A 23270-nucleotide genomic window follows, 5' to 3' on the forward strand; every position below is an offset into this window, starting at 1 on the left:
CGGGATGGCAGGCTGATTCACCATGCCTGCCCCCATCCCTTGGCTATTTTGCCACATGTCTTGTCTTCTGCTCACGTGCGCCACATGTCCTGTCATTCCACGCAGCCAACACACTGCCGGTGGTCGGGCTATCTGTCCATCTGGCATAGCTGGACTGCCCATCTGCGCGTTCTGAAAGCCACTTTGATTATTCTGAAAGCCTCCCTGGTTACCTCAAAACCCACCCCGATTACTCTGCCATCCTCTTCCTCCAAAACCCCTTCCCCCTCAGGTAAAATCCCGCGCTATCTTGGTTATTCTGGGAATGGTTAGCTACTGATTGCATGCTTGGTTCAGCTGGGCTTGTCAGCATGGCTCCCTCGAGAGAATACTTTGAGAGTTTCTTTTGCACCAGCTTTGCTTCCTCACCCTTACGAATTGCCTCCTTCTTCCGGTTCTTTTCTTGCAACAATCTGCAGTAGTATTCAATTGTCAACTGTATTTCGGCCCATGGTTTTGCTTCTACTACTACCAATTTTTTTGACCTGCTGCTGCACCAGTTCAGGCAACCCCTGGCATATGTGGTAGAATACAGGGATAGATTTTGTCCAAGACTCGAGCGTTTCGAGCACCCACCCGTCTTGGAAATTCTGGATATAAATCAACGGATTCTCGGACTCTTTCATTTTCCGAGTCATTATAGCTCCCATATCTGAAGTGTTTGGATATAGCGTTCACAGCGCTTTCCACACTGCTGCTCTACAATTATTAAATGGCGCTCCGTCATGGGAGGTGTCAATTATGGTTACCCGAGGGTAGCCTGCCCGTTTCTATACATCGTCTGCTCTTTCACCAAGTATGGCGATTAGGAGGCCCTTAATGTCCCCTATAGCTAAGGTGACACCCCCCCCGTCATTTTCTCTAACTCATGTATCCACTTTCCGGCTCCCAATGTCAGCATTGGAAGCTTATTTTTAAGGTTCTCTCGGTCCATGTGTGGCCATGGAATATATTGTGGTCTTGCTCCCCCCTTTTCTAGTAACGGGAATTGGAATGTGCAGTATTCGTTTTCCTTCCCCCCATAGCTCCTCTGTCTACCACTGGGGTGGCATTCCCGCCTTGTCGTCTTCCTGGCAATGCCCTTAATCTGTATGCGTAGGTAGGTGCTGACCCCCCCCCCCTCTGACCGTGTGGTGTTCCTTTATGTCGGCCAGCAGACGTCAGTGTGATAATTGCGGTCTCGCTAGCGTCTGACCATCGCACCCCTTGGTCCCCTGGGAGCCCTTTTTCGCACCGTCTCCCTTCCTCATGTGCCATATCCTCCATTTCTCCACTGGAGTCAGATTCGGAATACTCCCAGTTTACACAGCTCTTTGCATCCTCTTCGTTCTGCCCAATCTCCAGCCTGTCTAGGCCAGGTGTTAATCTTTCCTTCCCCCTTGGGATATTTGCTCCAACCCCATCTCATCATATATTTTATCAATCGTCTCCCCGATGCTTCGGGTGTCGAAGTCATCTTAAATATTTGTCCCACTTATTCCTTGCACTGAGTCGTGTGCAGGAAAGATGTAACGCTCACCTGACTCCCACGGGGGCGCTGGCCTGGTTCGCGCTGCTGTGACCTCGTCTAAGGTGATGCGCAGGGTTCGGAAGACGGACTGGACCGGGCCCCAGATCTGGCTTGTCTGACTCGCAGAAGTATCCTTCTGTAGGTGAGAATAGGGGGTTAACTGTCTGCGGGGTAATGCAATCAGCCTCCCACTTACCCCTCTCACCCTCCTGAAAACCCTTCTGTGCTTCCCCGTAGCGTCTCACCTTAGGGTCTGGAAGGACGAGCTCTCCATCCTGCTTCTGATGCAGGGGCGCGTTGGTATCCAGTTACGTCACTGGATTTTCGGATGGGTGAGAACCAAACTTGCTTGGCTTCCAGGTAAGTTTTTCTATAAGTGGTTCCCCTTGTGTCCATGCATTAATGTTCTAATGCTAGTGTCTTTTTCCCCATAGGGGCCGGGGTACGGAATGCCGGGGAACAGGCACCGACCCGAGGTGAGCGGTGAAATCCTTGTGGAAATCAGGTAAGTCTTTAATGAGTGTTTTGGTAATGTCTTTTCATTCACTCATTAACGCTGATGTCTTTTTCCCCTCAGGGGCCGGGGTCCGAAAATGCCTGGATGCGGCGCGGACCCGAAATGAAAAGGGAATGACCCAACAGGTAAGTCTTGACATGGGGTTTTAGCTTCCCTTTTCCCTTCTTTCTCTCACCTTTGTTCTTGTCTTTTTCTCCCTAGGCGCGGGGGCGCGACTGCGAATCCGGATGGTCGCTGCTGAACATGGAGGCGCCCTGTAAAGGTGAGTAGAATGCGGCGCTGCAGCGATCGATGCGATGTGCTTTTAAAAATAAATGTCTTCCTTTTCAGGATTGTCGGCGAAATGTCTCTGGGATGCAGATTTAGCAGGTGAGGCCTTTTCCTTCTTCTGTTCTCTTGTTCCTTTCCTTTGCAGGTGATTCAGGATGCTGGCAGGTGTGGCAGAAGTCAAGATGCAGGAGCAGACACGGTGAGCGTCCAGCTGCTAGATGCAGAACAACGCGAAGCACGTGTGGCTCATCGGGTGTGGTTTAAATAGCCTTGGAAGAAGTTTCTAGAATGTGTCCTTCCTCCAATCAGGTATGTATCCTTCCCCGACCACACCCGGGTGGTAAATGAGTCCCACAGGTAAAGTAGTTCCTTTCAGGCCTCAAGGAGGCCGGGGTTCTGCAGCATGGTCTGCATCAGGTAAGTGCACCCAAACACTTTCATAATGAGCCTGGCGCCTATGGCGCCAGGACTGACGTTTTCTATGAACCTGGCGCCATAGGCGACAGGACGCTGTCCAAAGGGCCCCTATAAGGGGTTGCTGGGACCTTCCCCGGGGACTTGATGTCCGCTTTCGGGGGCGCAGGGCCTGAGCCGGCTCCCTGGGAGCGGGCATCGTGACAAAATAATTTTTCTATGTCTTCCCATTCTACAACAGGATTGGGTTTTTAACTTTCCGCTCCAAATATTCTAGATCTCGTGCACTCTGTCTGCGCTTACATTCCTTTTCTTCATTTACTTCCTTGCGCTTCCTCGCTTCTTATCTAGCCTTATCCACTTCCCGCATCCTTTCGTTTCTACGTTCCTTTGCTCTTCTGATTTCCTCATCTTCTCTTCTCTTCACTTTCTTCTCACATGCTCTTTGCTCTCGTTCTGACCTTTGCTTATTATGTTTGTACTGGTCGTGGGCTGCCTTCTGGTTGCGATCAAGCTGTTTCCCTTGCTCTTCGCGATATAGTTGTTCTCGCTTTAGCCTATCCTTGCTTCTTGTCCTTTCATCCCTTACTTCCATCTCCTTTTCTCTCTCTCTCCTTTGCGTCTCATCTGACCTCTCTCTTGGCCTTACATCATCACTTTCTTTTCCATCTAACTTCAGCAATATCTGACCTCCCATCCATTCGTCTTTCATGAATGCTATCTCATCAATTCTACCTTCATTTCCCTTTCATTTACTTCCCTCTCTCTCCTTATCAGGAAGTGCACAACTCCGTGCCCGAACTTTTCGTTGGAGGCAATATTGTTTTCCTGTTCCTTCCCTTATTGTCGTCACTACTGTATGTAGGCGACTCATATGCGGGGTTGCTATACCCCATGGCTGACTTAAGTTCTCTTATCAGGTATAGCCCCTCTCTTACTCCCTTCAGTGACTGGCTCAGACAGGGATGGTGGCGTGGTAGGCGCTTCACCCCCCTCCATACTTACATTTAGTATCCAGTCTGTGGGTGGTTCTACCACCTTCGTCTCTTCAAACATCTTCCACAATTCTAGAACAGCAAGACATTTCTCTAGCTTCTTGCCTGTATATGTGACATGTAGAAAAGTCATCATATGTTGTAAGACGGCTTTAGATAATAACCCATTCTGTGGCCAAGGCATAAACGTCTTGTGGGCAGTACCCTTAACCTACTCTGTGCTATACTTGTTTAGTTTAGGAGCATGCTTAGGTAGTTGCATGCACAAATGTGCGAGTGGAGTAACTTCCTCCATTCTTGATTTTATCACCAACCATATTTATACAGTTTTTTATCCTTCCAATAGTATGAGCGAACACCGAATACGCAAGCTCCAATCCAATCTTTTCCCGCCAAAATGTACACTATCAATTTGCTCAGAAAACCATGAATTCGTTGGCGATTCCTTCGCAGTTACAGAATCGCGTAAAACCAAATTTCATTTCGGACAATCAACGATACAGTTCTATTACATTTGACGTACAACAAAACACATGTGACAGACACTTGACAGACTAGAAAGATACCAGCTGGCCATACATATATCTGCCTTCTAATCAATACCCCGTCATGGAGTTTAAACGAACTCCTTTGATGCGTCTTTAAACGTCACTGTAGTCTAATTGTCCCTTGTTATATGGGCTATGAGTTCACGTTTCTTCTGACCACTGTATTAAAGTGTCATTACCATATATATATATATATATAATATATTATACAGTCTTCTCTACTTCTGACTATTTGAATTTTTTTCTCCGCCACACACCGTTACCTTTCCCTTACTTGCTCTAATGCCTACAAGACATTTGCCAAAGTAACGAGTTTATTGTTTCACTCACCGCTCGCATCTTTTCCTCTCTGGAACTTCAGGATCAGTGCCCCTTCCTCTTCCAGCCTTTTAAGGTTTTTTCGTCCAATTGGCTGCCCGTGGGAATGAGAAGGGTTATGCTTGGAAAGGCGGATTCCTTCAGACCCACTGCAGATTCTTTATGGACTTACACTGTCATTGTCCACGGGGAGCTTCTCAGTCTACTCAGCCGGAATGGCGAAAGGACTTGTGATATTGCCAAAGGCCCAGAGTTACTTCGTGCCGTCGGTCTATAGGTGTCTTATAACTATATTAATCAATAATCAATGGCCGAAACCATCCTCTGCTACCAAGTGTACTGAGGAGCGGGGTTTCACTGACGGGCCCATAGATCAGTGCGCACCCTCTAGTACCTGTAAAACAAGATAGCTGCACCTTGTGAGGACTGGGGGTCCAGGATTCACTTACTTCAACATGACTCAATAATGAAGACTCAGTAATTTGGCAAAGAGAAGTCCGTTTAATGACAAGTACATCAAACAGAGAAACAAATGGAAATCAGCAGCATTGCGATTACCTGTCTCGCTCCAACTTCCTCAAACTTTAGTCGAACAGCAATAGTTATAGGAAAAACTCGTCATCACTGACATCTAATTCTACAAAAACTCGACATGCAATACAATTGGTTAGAAAAGGTAACTTAAGTATGGGTGCTATATCTATATATGATAATGGGACATGCGGATTGGATAACTCTTATCGGGTGGGCGTCTACGCCCATCCCACTACATCACACTTGATTGACGTCACTACAAGTACGACGTCTTATTGGTTCTACTATCTATAGGACTCCAGATAACTTGGTCCATTGTGATTGGGCAGGTTACACCCCTAGACATAAATCCCCATTTTAATTAGCAGCATGCTGAACGGACACCCATGTGCCTGGTGTCCCAAGTTTCACCCTGCCTCCCTTCCATCAATAAGTATCTTAGGGCTATGTGTCAATTAGTTGGCTGGGTATGGCCTCGAAACTGTAGCCTCTTATCGTGAAAAGTTATGGCATCCTCAGGTCCTGGATAACATCAGGCGGTGGTACCTCTTCGCGCCTGGCTGGTCACATGTTAGTTCACCATGAATCTGCTTCAGTTTCCAGCTTTAAGTGTATTTAATTCTGTTTCGGCCTCGTCACCTGCATGGGCCCCTCTTATCATGACCTTCATGTGGCAGGCTGGTATGCTCTGAAGTTTGCGTCTTGTTAGCTGACGCTCTACTCCCATCCTCTGGATGACCTTGATTTCCTAAGCATGAGCCACTCTTTGAGTTTCGATTCCGCTCCTTCTCCTGCCTCTGGCTGGGTTACAAAACTTGGCCTGTCAGGCCTCTGGCAGCCTGGGTACATTTCTGCTTTTACAAAATGGAGTCGCACTTGCATAATGTGTCTTATTGAGGTAGATATATAGTTGGCACTTGCCGCTCTAATCTTCTACTAAGCATTGCAAGCAGTATCGTTTCTTTAGCCTCTTGCGTTCCAAGCCTATTTACACACATTTAACTGGTCGGTTGCTTCCATCTTGTCTCGTAGCAATGTTTCCTTACGTTTTAACATTGTCTCTTCTCTGTGTCCATTACATTTATTTTCGTAGTTACTCGCACTGGCGTGCTTGTCATTGATAGCCGCGTTTGTTCATTCACGAGTCTGTTCAGGCCCTTGCGTTATTTCCAGTGGCCTTCCATTCGGGCTCTTTGGGTCTCTTCATGGACCGTCTGTAGGTACTCTTCATTTCGTATAAGCGGCTGGTACGACTGATAGGGTACCGTGCTGCCCAGGGTTGTCTGATTATGGGCGCTTCAACAGGTACGGATCGTCTGATGTACACTGGGCAGAGTCCCAGCGCGGCTCTCTGTTGATTAATTTGCTCCTCATACGTCACATACCTTGGCGAGTACTGTCCTGGTACCTCGAAATGGGAGGCAGGGGTGCAGGCCATGTCTGGGACCTCCTCTACACTGGATTCGTAGAACTGCCTGGTTTAGCCTTGAATAGAACTGTGGACCCAACATTAATTGGCAGGTTTAGTGTGGTGACTTGAGTGTATGTGTCTGTATTAGTGCAGTTAGAAGCCTTGTGAAATGTGATGAGGTATGTGGAACATGGGAGACCTGGGGTTTCTGAGAAAGTCAGTTGGGGGCTTGGAGTGATGACTGGTGTAGGGGAGGCATGGTATCACAACTATGACACTGACGCAATAGGTTCAATTTCTGAAACCTTTATTGAAGTTTCTGGGGTTGTAAAAACTCCTACTTTGCCCTATAACTAAGATGGCAGTTGCCTCGATCATCAAACGATAAACAAAACAGTCCTAATAGAGTCCCTCAAATCAAAATGGCCTATGCTAACAAAACCTAATGCCTGCACTATCACTTGTACAAAAAGTGTATAAAGGAGAAATGTATGTAAAGGAAAAATCAGTGTTAGAATAAATGTGGCTTAATCAGCTCTCCTCCCCACATTGGACCGCACGGAATAAGGCAGTCCCTGTAGACATGATGACACACTCTGGCTCAGGGTTTCAACACATGTGTTCAAGACGTGGATCGAGTCCTGCCTGGCCTTCCATGTTAGTTCTTCTTCCTAGCCTTTCAAACAATATTTCCCGAAAGGTTCACGCTTGTCCCCCTCTGTTGGGCTCGGACCTTTACAACAATTTTAATAAGACCGGCAAGGGGGCTCCCTTCCGCAAGCTTATTACACTTCACGTTGGTCACCCTCTGTCGGGCTCAGACCACTTTCGGATGTCAAAGACTTTCGAATGTGTGTGGCTCTCTTTACAGACCTCCGCAGGACCACTTTGACTTTCAGTTCAAGGTTAAACTTTTACTCTCCCCTTCTCTAGGAGATAATTTTGCTTACTTTGCTTTTTCAGTTAATTCGCTTTATCGTTACAAACAATGCACCTTTCACAGAGACATTTGAGTGGCCTACTTCCTTTTGCCGGACCACTCCGTTATTCAGTGCCGCTGCTTTCACAGCTGTCCTCACTTCAAAGTTCATTCAGAGGTTGCGCTCTCCCTGCGTGACATACACACGCGTGCAGCCTTCACTTGTGATATACTGTTGCTATTTCAATCTTTAACACACACCGGTCTCCCAAGGCGCTTGCCAACTCACAGGCTTTGTGCATTTCTTGTTTCTACGATTTCAAATTCACGAGTCAAGGTTAGTACCACAGGTTTGGCCTCACCCCCAACTCTGCCTTTCACCGCGGGAGGGTCGCTGGTGTCCTTGGAACACAATGCATCCTTTTGATGTGGGATCTGGCCTTCTTCACATGTCTTTCACGACCTGCCAGTGTCAATGACCTCCAGTAGGAAACACGTTGTGTCCTCGACCCGCAGCTCTCGTTATTTGGTCTGTTGCTGTGCTCAAATAGAATTCCCTTCACCCGGGAAGTGCTGGTTGTACTCGTGTTCCGTCTTGCTCAGTGTTTATCTCCAAGTTCTGCTTTTATCTGTGTGAGGAGAGTTAATTGGTATCTAGTGTATGCACTTAGTCAATTGCCTGACTTTGCCTGATGCGATTAATGGGACATGTCCAGTACGATGTATGAGAGTTAGTCTTGTTACTCAGTCACCCTCTTCCAGTGTGTATTGTTAGGGAAGATTTCTTAATTGTAGGTAATTTTCCTTCCATGTGGCAACCCCTAAACTTTTTGCTGTTGTTTTCACCCTGATCTAGACTTTGCCAGAGAAGCGCAGCATTCCGCCGCACTCCTCTGGGCTTTCGCTCCATTCTTACGGGGAAAATGACATGCCCTTAAAACAGTCAGTACCGGGAAACGTTGTTTTCCGCAATTCTTTTATGTTGCAGCTTTCGCGCAACATGACACAAGAGGGCACTGTAAGCTAAGTTACTGCTCTCTTGGGTCTCTAGTCACTCTACAGGCCCTAGACACTCTCTTTGGATTGTTAACGAACGGTGCAAGTGAATCACAGATGGGACTGGTGGCAGCGATCGTTTCTTTGTGTTTTGAGCTCCTTTTGGCTGTTTAAGCCCGTTTCTCACGCTTAGCCCAAAATGGTGGCCTGGCTCCCAAAATGGCCAGACCACGAGGCTCTTTGTCCTGCCCGCTGACCGTCTTGCCCCCTTCACCTTCCCCAGGTCGAGCCGACCCGGGGCCTTCCTTATTTGGGCATGTACTTTTCCGCGAAACACAGATGCTTTTGCAGGCTTCTACAGGCCTGGTGTGATCCTCCAGGATGTGGGCGGGGATGTCTGGTCCCAATACACATCCTGGGTTCCAGAGAGTCTAGTGTGTCTTGAATGCCTGGGACCACCGTGGTCCGTGATATGTCCACGTATGGTGCGAGTGTTTTGTGAGCAGTCCTCTCCGTTTTGGCGCGAAGGGAACTCTGGATAAGAGGAGGCTGGAAACACCACTACCATGTCAATCTCCTGAGTGCTCACGAACGACGGATACAGGATCCAAAAATCCTGCAACTAAGAGGCTGAACCAAGGAATCGCTGGTGACCCGCTGAAGGACTGCTCCTCCGCACTGCTGTCGCCCTGTGAGACCATTCTGCCTCTGATCGACTGAGAAAGCCTGTACTGGTACTTCGATCCTTTGGAATAGTGGGAACAACTATTCTCGGCATCTTCATCATCTCCTGCACGTAAGCCCTCGGAAGCGTCTCTGGGCCATCCAGTGGACTGACCAGCTTACCCAGGAGTCTTGCTCTGTTACCGCCATCAGGTTGTGTTGTATTCCGAGTCCTTAGCACTCTCACACGATTCGTACACTTGGCATTCCCAGGTCTGAAGTGAGAAGTGTACATTGGGCTGAAATACACACGGCCGCTTCGTTGCCCTGCTGTGGTAACAAATTGTGCGGGTTCGCTGCGTTTGGGACATCCTCAACTCTAACTTCTGCTGCCACAGAATCTACACGACGCCAAGACGTCCCCTGCTCGTATCTGAACCTACCAGCACTAAAACGGACGCAGAGAAGCCTGGGTCTGCCTGCATCGGGGACCGGTGAGTAGCAACGCTAGGAACCAGTGGCCCTCCTGCAGTGTTTTTCCTCGCTGTGTTAAACAGCACACCTTTTTTCGCACTAGCGCTCTGCTTCTGCCCGCAAGTGGAGGGCGCGCTTGAGTAGCGGAGATTTGTTCGCCCTAGTTTGTTCACCACTCTGAACTGCCTGACTTCCTTGAAGAGACTCCCCTTGGCCAATTGGCACCAGCGTGTGCAGGTACTTTTGAGCACAAGGCTCCACTGTTCATAGGGCTCGGACTTCCTTCTAGTTAAGTGGCCTCTGAAGGCGAACTGGGACTAAACGATTACTTGCACTGCCTGTTTTCCTCCCCATCTAGGTGGTCTGCATATTTCGGGCTTCTAACTCTTTAGACCCTTCGGTAATTGTATATATATTGTATTTGATTGTGATGTGTTGGTTTACTTGAGTTTTATCGTGATTCTTTGCTATGGTCAATATTACAAAGGCCTTGTAATAAATGTGACTATTTTTAATATAACACCTGCTTGGAGTCGTTTGTAAGTGTCCTTGCTTTGTGTGCTCATTGCGGGCTTTCAGTCACCCTCACCCCTCTTGAGACCGAGTCTTGACCTCCGTGATCGCTACCTTGATTGGTCTGGCTTGTCCAGATGTTACCCTGTTCCAAGAAACTAGGCTGGCCTTCTGAACCTCTGCCCCTCCAGGACAGAGTTCAGAAATCCATCTTAACATGTATGTAAAAAGGGGGGTGTTGGGGGATCTCAGAGTATCCTAAGAGATAGGGTGGGTTAGGTGAACAAAAAAGGGGGGAATACTGCGTTTCACCATCGGCTGCCTCACCCCAACTGCCCGAAGAGCCCCTCACCCAGGTGATCCTCCCACACTGGTCCACGCCCAGGAACTGCATCCAAAAGCGATGGCCGTGTCCTGGTCACCTGAATGACCAGTCCCTGAGGACTAGCTGGTGAGACAACCTTTGGTTCCTCACACAGGCACCAGAGTGGATGCATGTAACTCCCACCTCTACCTGCTATACAGTGGTTAAAGTGAGCGGGAGCGCTTTAGAACGGTACTCCTCTACTTTTATTAAGTTTTACTGTTGCTATACGTGGAGGCAAGACGACACAGAGCAACACAGGTTCGATCCCAGAGTCCGTACTTAGAAACCTCTATAAAACGCGTTGTAAATAATCTATCATATCATATACTTACCTGGGTTGGTCTGGTTTCTGCACCTTTTCACTTACCTGACTCGGAGACATCATTTGGTGACAGAGTTGTCCTTGGATACGCGCCCAGAAGTGAGGGAGAGTGAAGGAGTATGAAGAGAGAAGAAAAACACTGATACCTGATTCAGCACTGATGCGTGCACGCCATGAGAGCTAGAGAGATCTGAAGAGTATAGTTGCCATAATGCAAGATGGCTCGCAGAGGTATCAGTAGTTATTAAAGGTGTCCAAAAGTGCATCCAGAGAAGTAATAGTACTGAAGTGCTGGCCAGCAGTGCATATTTCAGAGCAGCGGGATAAATTGAGATGACCAGGTTCAGGCGGAACATTGGAGAAATGTTGAAGTCACTGCTGCATCGGGTACGTTGCGCTTAATGAGTAGAGAGAATTATGGGACGTGTAGTCCATTTTCAGAGCTGGCTGGGACTTTCTAATATACTGTTTCAAGTGGTGGAGCAATTTAGGGACGTGGTGAGGGTCAGAAGGGCATTCCGTTGGTCTGGAATGCAAGAAAAAGAAAGACCCAGTGTTGTGTACGTATTACACGAGGTGCGCATGCGCGGCCCAGCAGGCCGGCGCATGGGCGTTGTGATAATAAAGGCGGTGCCCGGCAGTTCGTGCCGGAGCACCGGAACAACCAGACGTCTCCGGCGTGCGTTCTTGCGCGCCCGCCCACGCGCGCTGGTGCTTAGACCCTGGGGGCCCGCACGCCATCACGGGGCTTACCCGGGGCATCACACCCAGTGCCATTATTTCCTGTCTTCGAATGCGGAGAAGGCGAAGTTGAAGCCCTGTGCACAGACGCAAGCGTGATGACGCACAAGGAAGTTCAGTGTGTTACCAGTTCCAAAGTTCGCGGCCCGTGGGAATACATGTATATGTGTAAAAGGAAAAAGCGCCCATTGTTTGTACATTCGAATTACAGTTCAGGTACGGTGAAGTATGAGAAGGGGGCAACACCATGAAGTAAGGAGCATACAAGATATTTAAATTCAATAGCGCAGTGCTGAGAAGTTTTGTTTGCTGGTATTTTTAATTGAGACAAAGGTCAGCGGCGCTGCGAAAAGTGATTTCAGGTTACTTTGCCGGTATTTCTATAGCGCATATGTGACAGCGCTGTCCAAAAGGAACCTAAACTTACGTTGCCGTTTTACTAAATGCTGTTGTTAAGTGTACCCTATGTAGCTCTTGTCAAGTGGCATTGATTATCGGGAAGGGTGTAGTGGCAACAACGGGACCCGAGAAGAAATCTAGTCAAGCCTTACTTTTACATGAATTCGATGTGTTTAGTACATGACAATTTATATTGTTGTTTATAACAGTATGACATTCGTGCTGCTTTTACTGTAGTATAATTTGTGGATTAGGTGTGCAGTGTACACATAGGACGTATATAAATGCATTTAGAATGTCATTGTTTTAATGAAGAACTCAGAGTGTGAAGTAGTAATGATGAATGGATTTATTGCTAAGTAGCAGTGTAAATTATGCACATATGAAGTTGAGATTTTATGATTATGCAGATTCCATGCACAGTATTTAAGAAATGCAATCATTCTTGTGCACTGAATTAAGAAGTGAAATGTTTTAATTAATGGTGGGATGTTTAAAATTGTGCATTGGTCTCACTGACAGACCAGTGCCTGATGAACACAACCCAAAATCATTCATAATGTTTTTTTTAAGAATGTGATGTGCATGTTTAGGTAGAAAGGTGCATGAAGTTATTGGATAAAGTGAATGGTTGAGATGTATCTATTAAGTCATGAGCGGTAGTGTATGCACATTTGAGAGGATTTGTGTATGCCATTTTAAATTGTGAGACACACCCGGGCCATGTGTGTTGCCCACATTGGAATAGGGAGTTTGTTTCAAGGTGACAAGTCCAAGAATTTGCTGATCAGATACTGTGTATGGAGACGATAATAGTTGGAGCGTCCATTAGTATAGTATTATCCTGTAGTGGATATACAAGTGACATATGGAGTATACAGTGTTGAAAGTAGAGGTTTCTTAGGGCACAATGGTAGAGTGTGTCCGTAGACTCTGTGATAGTGAAATAATGTGACTGGCACAATTTTTGTGTGGGGGAGGTTCCCATGGAAGGTGTGAGGCAAATTAGTTAGTTGGTGCCCACATCTGTCCGGAGTGGAGTAGTGTACATTTTGCTGGAGCGTCATGAAAGACAGCATTTGTTTTAGTTCATTGTTGGAATTCTGTGGTGCTTGGCAATGCTGCATTGAGAGTTGGGATAGGAGTTCCTATTGGGGCACACATAATATGAGCCATTGTTGTGTTTGAAGTGACGTTTTTGGTAACATGTGGTAACTATGTAGTTTTAGACACTGGTGGGAGATTTTTAGGTAGTATTCAATTCAAAATTCAATCTTGGATTGCGCTTGCTTAAACCATCTTGAATAACGGGGCCTTAATTTCATCCGGGTGTGTGTCAGGGGAAGATGGCCCTACACCTTTCACCGGAGGACTGTGCCGGATATCAGATTAAAGCAACTGAACCAGAAGCACAGGATCACGGGAGATAAGGGGGGGAAGCAGAAGACTGACTATGAAGGTGCACAATGAACATTTTTGTTATACCTTGGAGGCTGGGGAGGTCAAACGGATGGGATGTATTTTTATGAGGGACCAGACCACGGGGGGATATAAGGAGGCGACTTGGAGTCGGGTTGGGTTCGTTTGGGCGGTGTGGTATGTGACAAACCTAGCGATGGCATCACTCCTTTCGCAGGGAAAATCTCTCCTCATGTGGCCAGGGAAAGGCAGAAGCTACCTGATCCGGACCCTGGGGGAGGCTATTTGAGGAAGGGCCACATGAGTGGGAAGACAACCCTCATGTGAGTGGAATAGACTCACTAGGTCAAATAGGGTATCCCCCCTGTTCCACTAGGAACAAACAGCCCTTCACCCAACCCCCCTTTATGTATGGCATATTGTGGTGTGGACAAAGAATGTCCAATATTTACTGAACACCGATCTTACGTACATCCCTCCCCCTTTAATAACGCTGAAACAACAAGTACTGGGACTTATGAACATTACCCACCCTGTTATGACACAGAGGAGGAAGATCGATGAAGTAATGAAGCTCACTAGAAGCGGCAAGCCAACACTGAATTCTAGTCGTTGGAAGATGTAAACAGATGCAGGGATATTCAAATATGCAACGCCTAAAACAAGACTAGAAAGTCAGCCCTCCCGATGGTGGTAAGTACACAGGACAGGAGGAAAGCGAGCTGCAGACCGAAGCGAAGATGCTCACGAGGATGGCATCCAAGAGAGTCAGACGGAAGAGTGTTAGGCACAATGCCATCCAGAGCAGCAGGAGCTGCCGAGTGAAGGAGAAGGCCAGGCGGGAACCGAGAAGCCAACGAGATGTGCTCCCAGGCAGCAGACAGCAGAGGAAACGGTGAGACACGAGGGACGCTGAAGCTGCCAGGGAAGACCGATAAAGCCCAGAGAAGGCAATTCGGATACCGGGGGCCTTCAGGGCAGATGCTGTGTGCCTTTAGAGCAAAAACCCACACAAGGGAGCTGTGACATTTAACACAGTCAGAGAAGGGTCGGTGGTCAGACATATGAAAAATATGATGACCTGGATACAGAAGCGAGTGAATGCTAATGAAGAGTGTGAACCTAGCATTTGCACACCAATATTGAGATCACTCAGGAAACCCTGGCAGGAGAGTAAACCAGGCACTCTGCGAGTCTAGGACTCGCATGCTAGTGAAAATACAAAGCACTGGCAGGAGAGTAAACTAGGCATACAACAAGTCTGGGACCACACCCAAGTAGCAAAATAAAACCATGGCAGGAAATTACAACAGGGAAGGGAGAAACGGAGCAGAGACCCCCAAGAAGTTCTGAGAAAACTGGGGAAGAAACCCCACCCCTTTCTGAATTAGGTGACCAAAAGGGAAGAACATCGCTTTCTGAATGGTGTCTTTGCAATTTAATTAATACAGTGAGGAATCCATGGCAGTTTTCAAGTATGAGGACTTGCGTAACAGAATCCTGATAACTCCATGATAAGACCTGGTGTTTATCTTTTGATAACCTGCAGTCCTGTATTCTAAAAGCTGCACCCATAGTATACCAGGACTAGCAGGGGTTTACAGTCATGTACATGAGGGGCTTGTGTTCAGAGTAACTTGAGTGTTAATATTACCCGGCCCGCCCATTCCTGGATCCATTTTTCCCCCCCTAGTATCTCATGTGCAGCTCTTATTTCTTTCAGGGGTCTCATTTACAAGTAAGTCTCTATGCCCTGTGGGTAGATTGCCCTACCCTTCTGTTACCCTTAGGTACAGCCATAATAGGAGTGGGTTTGGGGTCCATGGACATCCATTGCTCCTGGGACATCCTGCTTGTTTCTGGGGAAACATGACAAACTAGAAGACAGACAGAGTCTGGAATCGCAGGAGGTAGGGGCAGATGTTTAGGCAGTTGCCAAGATTAAGGCTGGGTTTAGGAAACAGAGTTGGGACAGAGAAAACCAAAAGAGATAGCAGGAGCACGCAGCAGGAAAGCAGAAGACAGATTTTGGAGGAAGGGCTGTACATGTGTTTTTTTTTCATCCTCATACGTGCTTGCTGTTATCAGACAGCAGGTGTTTACAGGCTTGTCCTTATTCCGTTTGACATGGACTCTAATCTTTGTACAGAAACAAAACGGGGTGAATAGCCCGAAATAAACTTGATTCCATCCACTCTTAAAGTAGTACGTTTTAAGGCACCCGTGTTCCCAGATTTTCATTACGTTGAGATAATCTCGAAATAACCCTGCTATTGTTTATATTGGTTACCAATAGGAGGGTTAACAGTTGCATTACTTTACCATAAGGCCTATAGAGTATTTTGGGAATATAATTGTAGAAGTTTTTATTCAGTTAGAAGTTGTTAAAAGAACTAATAAGAAATCTCAAGTGAGGTCAATATCTTATCTCAGTGTAGTCCAGCACTAGTTGTTTGACTCCGGTTACGGGCACACTGAGTTAGGTAATTTAAGTCTGATCAGGATGTTCACTAGGATAGTGCCATCCTCTCGAGGAGGTAGCTGACCTTTGAGTATATGGTCATAAAACAATACCAAGTAATGTTTGGCACTGAAAAGTAACTGTGGCTGACGCACCATCTTTATGTAGTTAACTGATGTATCCGAGTCAGATAAGTCAGAAGGAGCAGGAACCAGAAGACTCTGATAAGTAGAAAGGAAACAGGATGCTTTATTCATCTTAGTTACAGCAATGCAGGTAAGAGGTGGGAGAGAAGGTTACATGCATCTGCTCTGGTCCCTGTCATCGCTCCAAGTCCCCAACTGACTTTCTTGAAACCTTGCCAAACAGAATATGCAACCACAAAGATATGGAGCGTAGGAATACAGCAACCATGTGGGGACCCTGCAAGCATACTGTGCAAAGCTGCATACAAGCACAAAAAATTGGACAAATTGTGCTTGCAAAAATATTTAAAAAGGTAACAAAAGATTTTCTCCAAAATTGAAATTGAGTCTGGACTATCTTCCGTTGTGGAGTCTAATACTACAGACCTAAACCTCTGATAACAAAAAATATAAACAGGCTTAGGCCTTACAGATAGTGTGCAGGGGACGTAGGTTTCCTAAAATAGGAAACCATTTGTTCTTTGTTATATTGTCCAGCCTAGACACCAAGGCTGAGTACTTCTCCACTGCACCTCAAACCACATTTACCGAACAACCAACTGTTTTATAGAAAAACTTTAAACATTTCAACTAAAATTTTGAATAGGTGTGCTTTGCGGTTCTTTGCTTTTTTGAGAAGCTGTAGAACGGCATGACAGTGAAACAGTGCCATCGTCTTTAGAAGTGTTGCCAAGAACCGGCAGACCACAAGAAGCCAGAGGACATCGAAGTGTGCAAGAGACTTGGGATGCCTTTCGGAGAGACGCCGCACAGCCAGAGTTGCTGAAACCGAAGCAGGGAAGCAGACGACAGCAGGAGCTGGGAGAAAAGGTCCAGAAGGCTGCCCGGTGAGTCGGAAGAGCCAGAGTAGGACACCATGCAGCGGGAACCTGAAAGCAAGGTACAAGTGCTTCCTGGGTCCATGAGAGGGGCTGAGGAACTGAAAGAGGGAAATAGGCTAAGAGACTGATGAAATGTGTGTCAAGGACCCCAACAGAAATAAAAAGACACAAATATATATACCGCAATCGTAGACACTTGTCAAGAGTAAACCAAGTCCCCTGGAACGCCAATTCAAAGGGGTCTGGTACCTGAGATCTATTGAGGCTAATAACATACGGGTTAAGGACCCTAAGAGAAATATAAAGACACAATAATATGCCTTACCAGTAGACACTTGTCAGGAAAGTAAACCAAGCATCGTAAAGGTCTGGCACAAGAGCATTTGGGATCCATCCTGAGGATATCAAATCGAGGATATGCTTGGCAGGGGCAAATATCCAAAGAGAAGGAAAGGGAGAACAACGCATCCTATGTGGAACAGTGCCTTGCAGAAGAGTACACCAGTTCTCTTCAATTGCATATTGAGTAGAGAAGGGGTAGAAAGCCTGCATCAGCAAACCAACAGGGTCGGGACCCATATGAAGTTGGGGAAGGCCCACAAAAGCAAAACGCACAGGTCTGGGACCCAAAAAAGAGCGATAAAACATATAATCAACTCGCCGAGGCACCCAGAGCAGGTCAGGGACAGTCTATAGGGATCTGCAATCTATGTGAAAGAGAACAGTAAAAAGCTCCAACCAAGGGTTAAGGACCCATTGCCAAAGGACGAGACCTTTTCAAAATTCGACAGCCAAGCCTGGCAGGATTGTATACCAGACTTGGCGCTACAGTTTTGAGTGGGAAAAAGAAATTTGGGCAAGAGAATTCCCCTCCCCACTTTCATACTTGGGAATTTTGTTGAAGGAGTCATTCATTGCATTTTATACCACAAAATGAACTTAACAAAAGGGGCCGTGTCTAGAATGAAAGAAGCCTCCTTCTGGATCAAGAATACCCCAGTTTTCCTTAGTGTATAGTGTAAGGGACGGATTTAGGTTTGCACACAGGATGGTGGACATTATTCTTTTGACAGACATCCTGACAGTCCTTACAGTTTGGTTTGATGCATGGAACATGCAACCACTATGTCAGACTCCTGCTTCTGCACCCTTACAGCTTCCACCCATCCTGAAAACACATCCACTATAACTAGCAGGAATTGTCACTGTTTATATTTTGGCAGGTGTACCATAGTGCAGAGAATGCACCCATGGCCTAATCGGCACACTATTTCCCACGTTATTCTGTAAAAATATTGCACATCTGCATTACAGGATTGTCCCACTAGCATAGTCATGCCATCCCTTCACATGTGCCTGCCCATGATGCATCCTGGTTCTGTGTGAAACCATTGTTTTTGGAGTGGCTAACCCAACCTTGTTCATCCCTCCACAGAGAGTCATCATGTAACTGGCACCCCTTTCAGATCCATTGATCCTTTTCATCAGATGGTGCATTCTCCTACATTGTTTGCACCGGCAAGACATACGCATCCTTGTCCTCTAAGGTGGCCACCAATTTGATGGTTTGGTCTGCAAAATAATTTCCTCAACTAATAGTCATCCAGTGCCTGGTCACCGGCACACTTGATGATAGCAATTCCCTAAGGCAACAGTACAGCATCTACAAGTCCTAATATATACTGGCTGGTTTTTTATGGGTCATGAAATCTTTCTGCTTCCAGAGTTTACCAAAGTCATGGGCTACACCAAATGCATAACTTGAATCTGTATAAATATGAACAGATTGCGGAGCCGTCCATCGGCAGGCTCGTCTAAGGGCTACTAATTCAGCCACCTGTGCTGTGGTCTCCTGGGGAAGTTTACTACTATCCACCACTTCGCTGGTTGTTTATACCACTTACTCCAAGACCACGTGCCCATTCTTATTTCTAAAACATGGCCCATCAACAAAGTACACAAGATCTGGGTCTGCCAGTGGTACATCAGAGAGGTTGCAGCGGAGCATTACCAGACAGTAGGCAGCTCGTCACCAGTACACAATCGTGTCCAGTGGAATTGTGCCGCTTTCCCTCATGTGGGGTGGGTAGCAATGATACCGGGTTCAGAACAGAGCATTTAGTCAAGCTTCTGTTAAAAGAATGTATTAAAAGTATTTTGTAATGTCTAGATCTTCAGATCGACATATGCTGAGTTTTTGTCTTCAATAATAACAATACCACTGCATGTGGAACAGCCACCTATAGAGGTGACTCCAACACAATATTCTCACTTTGTTTAACTACCACTGATCACAAACGGGGCAGCAATCCTGCCCCAACCGGGTCCAACTGTATACTGTAATATGCTATGGGTCTATTTCCCAGATATTGCACCCTGGGGGAACATAATGCCTTTTCTCTGCCAATGATGTTAACAGGACCTTGGTATTTTCTTTACTAGCTTTGTATGAGGGAGAGGCGATTATATCAACAGATTCTATCAATATTGACTTCCCTGGAACTTTTATGTCATATAAATCTTTCTTTAGGTGTTGTGAAAGAGGGTTGGGGACTATGAATACCCCTGGGGCAATCAGGTCCACATGTACTGGACCCCAATATGCAAACAGGTACTGGCTATCCTTAGGTATAGGAACAGAAAAGAAAGCAGAAAATAGGTTGACCAAGGTAGAATGTGTGGCTCCCGGTGGAATACGTGACAGTATGGTCACTGGATTGGGCACCATGGCAAAGTAAGGTATAACCGCAGCATTAAAAGCAGGTAGGTCCTGAACAAAACATCATAACTCCTTCCATGGCTTCTTCAGAGGCAAAATATGAGTATTGCATATGCTGTTGGTCCGGACTCTTATTCCTTGACTCAGGAAAGATTCAATGACTGGGGTGATCCCTGCCTCTGCTTCAGGTTTCAGGGGGTACTGGGGTGTCTGAGGCAATTTTCTTTAACTGATTTAATGTTATCCTTACTGGTTCAGTAGTGTGTTTATATATCCAACCTCATTATCGTAAGTGGCCCACAGACACCCTACTTATGAATCAATAAATTCCTGTATATCCTCTGACCATTGCTCATCTATATCTGTCACTCTTCCCCCTCTCTTCCCTTATTGCTACCACATTGTCTGAGGGTACACTCAAAAACACTCCATCCGTGGTGCAATATTGTGCACCTCATTTTGCACAGTAAATCTCTTCCCCGTAAATTCACAGGTGGGTCGGGATTTAAAAGAAAAGTATGTAGATCGGTAATGGGCCTAACATAACAGTAAGAGGCTCTGTCACCTGGTGTATTTGATATGCCTACAACTTTTACTGTCGCTCCTGATGTAGGGACGTAAGAAAAATTGTTAATTTGCAGTGGATCTGTTTGCGCCAGTAACTACCAAGCATGGTATTGGTAGCTCCTGAACCTGGCATTGTACATAAGGCCCCTGAGGGTCAACTGAGATCATTAGTGCTTTAGGATTCTCTTCCTCTTCTGGTTGTCAAAATCCATTTGGATCCCCCCCATGACCTCTCGGGTCTCCAGGGACAAAGGGATTAGTATTTGGGTTTAGAACCTGGGCCATTGGCCCAGAGGGAGTGGTCTGTCTCTGGACCTGTTCTCCCTGGTGTGGCATCTAGATGTTCAGAATAGTGCCTCCCTGATGCTGTTGTGTCTGGGGCCTAAGTGGGCACTCATTTTTCCAATGGCCCTCCAAGAATTGCTTACCCTGTACTCCCAAAGCTTGCTGTTGATAAAACTGTCCCCAGTGTCTTTTTTGCTGTTGCTGGCCCCCATGTCCTCCCTGTGTCTCTTATGTCTTTGGACCCATCTGGCCTCCGCCTCTTGGTCATCCCTCCCATCCCCCTTTGGGCCATATTTCCTGAATATTGTCATTCTTATGAGTTGTCCCTGAAGACTTTTCATCTGCAACATAATCATTTGTTGTCAACCGTTTCCTTTCTCTGTTCCTGGCAGGCGACTCAATGGTTCGACACTGCAACCAGCTCCGCTAGATGCTTGATCTGCCAGGCTTTGTAGACATTCTTAAGCTGTATCTGTGCCTTCAGGAGTAGGCCTGCAACAATTGAGTTTGTTATTGCTGCCTGTGCCATGTCCTCTGGCTTTGTAATACCAGAGTGCTAAGTTAACACCACCTTCAGTCTATCTAAGTAACTGGTGGGAGATTCACCTGTTTTTTGTTTACAGTTCGATATTTTTGCCCAATCAGTTTTTCTAGGACACACCACTGCAACCGCTGTCACTATCCTTTCCCTTGCCTGCATCAGGATGCCTGCATTCCCGAGTCAGCGGCTGACCAAGTCGCCCTTTCCACCAATTGCTGTCTTACCTCCAGTGGCATCACTAGTTTCATGGGTAGGGTTATGTCAGAACAAGAAAAAATGTCTGATAAAACTCATCAGACCTGGGGTCGCCAACAGATGTAGTAAATACTGCTAATCACTGTTTAATCAGTCATTTCAAATTTCTAATGTTCATGTGTCCAGAAAAACAAGGAATTCTTGGTCAAATCTTTAAGTTGTAGTTTAGTTTTTTAATAATAACCTATTATCTGTAAAGAAGCAGTCTTTGTTTTGCCAATGCATTTCGGACCATAACATTGGTCCTTCTTCAGGGCGAACTCTACAAAACCAAACAGTATACTTGATCAGTTGTTTGCATGGATCACGCTAACCAGACAGCACTATATTGACATTGATATATCGATAGCATATTGTTGACTCAAAACCATTCAGTATCACAACAGGGAAGTAAATTTAAACATAATTTGAAAGTTACCTGCAAATCACTGTCTAATATGTAGGCAATTCTCTGTCAATGCCCTTATCCGTGTTTGTTATTTTAATGCTGTGGATACACTTGTCCTGTGTGTTTGAGATCCTTAATGCATTAGGTGCTGATCAGCCACTCCTATTCCCAATTCGGTCTGTATGTACCTGTGTACTCCGGTTTAATGTTCTGTAAAACAGATCATATTGAAACAGTTCATAAACTCCTGCTTGTTCCTAAAGTGTCTCTAGTTCATAGCATGTATCTAGAACATTGTTGCTTGTAAATGAACGGAAAAAATAATTGTGACTTATCCTACCGTATTCTATATTATGATCTCTACACCCATGTCGCTATGTCTTCAAACAATGTATCAGAGTACAGGAGAATAAGTGGCTTCATTTCAATGTCATGCAGAGGAACGCTGTTCTGCAGCCCCTGACAAGAGATAAATATTGGTGAAAGTTACTTGTGATGTGTAAAGCTAACAGATCAATTTCGTTGGTACGTCCTTTCCATGTCGGCTCTATGCAGAGATATGTGTCCAGAAGCGCTTGCACGGTCAAAAAACAGTCGGAACGTGGCTTGGTAGCATTGCTATGGAAACTTACTCTGAGTCAGACGCTGTGTGGACGTGGGTCGATACGCACTAGCACGTAGCATTACTGTGTTGCCTAGGCGACCTATGCGTTACTCCTATCGCATAGATAGTGAAAGTAAAGCAGGCACTGTTCGTAATGTGATTAAAAGGTGTACCGTCTCCAAATTACGAGAGCGTTTCACATATCCTGAGGTACAAAGGTTTATGTCAGCCCATGATGGATTAGAACACTGCATGAATGTTTGCATTTCCTCTACACATTGTTGTGGCTCTTCCCTTCTATTGGTGAAGTCTTTAGCCAATGTCCTAAATTTCCCCACTTGTCCAGGTCACATGGACCGTAACACTACTTGTTGTTGGTCTCCAATCCTCATGACCTGATGGTACTTGTCTAAAGGGATCCTGAAAGATGTTTGAATCCACTCCATGTATCGTACCTCCCTCGATGAGGGGTTGTACAATGGTGGCAGCCCTCTCAGCATCTGTGCTCTGGCGGACTCCTCCATGGTACCCCAGCGGCTGTCGGCACCTGGCTGGGCATCTCCATCACTAGTGCCCCCTGTTGTGTGTCCCCCGAGAGAGAGCTCTCATGGCAAGTGTTGGCTAAAACCTAAGAACAGTGGTGATTTCCCTATTAACTGTCAGCTATAATAACAAAGAAAAATAACATAGTCTCTGCACATATATAATAAGATCTAACACTACTAGTATTCTTTATGATCATAGTCCTCTTATTGCCTTCATGCTGCTTTTACAACACAAATACTATTGTCTCTTGCCAGGGGTCAGCAGCGTTCACAGGGCCTAGATCCCATAATTATCCATCTGGAAAAATTGAAAGTGTATTCCTGAATTAGTAACAATTTATTTGCAAATCAAGGTGCCTATGGGAGAGGGAAAGCATTGAATGGATATTATGTGGCCTATGATTATATACTGTTGCCCTTCTAATATACATATGCATACAGAGACGATCAGGGCCCAGAATAGCAACACTCGGGGGGGTTAAGATAAAGCCATATATTGTGACCACTTA

General features: G+C 46.1%; 1 protein-coding gene across 1 annotated transcript in view; it reads left to right on the top strand.

Annotated features, from left to right (window-relative positions):
- Positions 1 to 23270, top strand: part of SMTNL2 (smoothelin like 2) — a 984551-nt gene that overhangs the window by 689823 nt on the left and 271458 nt on the right. The window lies entirely within an intron of this gene.

This window comes from Ambystoma mexicanum, chromosome 9 (genome assembly GCF_040938575.1).
Source record: "Ambystoma mexicanum isolate Mex_15411 chromosome 9, UKY_AmexF1_1, whole genome shotgun sequence".
Lineage (NCBI taxonomy): Eukaryota > Metazoa > Chordata > Amphibia > Caudata > Ambystomatidae > Ambystoma > Ambystoma mexicanum.